Below are 435 nucleotides of genomic sequence, written 5' to 3'. Positions count from 1 at the left end.
CATGGTGGAACTTAGCAAGTCATGAACCCACCTCTGTTAGGAGACAAAAGCGCTATTATCAAGAGCACTGAACCGAGACGGTCAACGTGCTAGACATTGAAATGTCCGAGTTGGTAGACACCAACGGTGCATTGGGCAGGAGTCCCGAGCGTGGCTTGCGGGCTGATCGCGGAGTGGCACGTAACCCACTGAGCGATGCTCACGTTTTGGAGCAGTCACTGTATGTTATGCGTGACATGGTCGGCCGAGGGCCGAGGCATCGAGGGCGAGGTTCATGTGATGCACGTGAAGTGGCACGTAAACCACTGAGCGTTGCTCAAATTTCGAAGCAGTCGCTGCATGTCATGCGTGACATGGTCGGCCAAGGGCTGAGGCATCGAAGGCGAGGCCCCCGTGATGCACGTGAAGTGGCACGTAAATTACTTAGCACTGCTC

Source organism: Plasmopara halstedii, assembly GCF_900000015.1.
Source record: "Plasmopara halstedii genome assembly, contig: Scaffold_555, whole genome shotgun sequence".
In the NCBI taxonomy this organism is placed as follows: Eukaryota; Oomycota; class Peronosporomycetes; order Peronosporales; family Peronosporaceae; genus Plasmopara; species Plasmopara halstedii.
Note: the sequence above shows the minus strand (reverse complement) of the source record.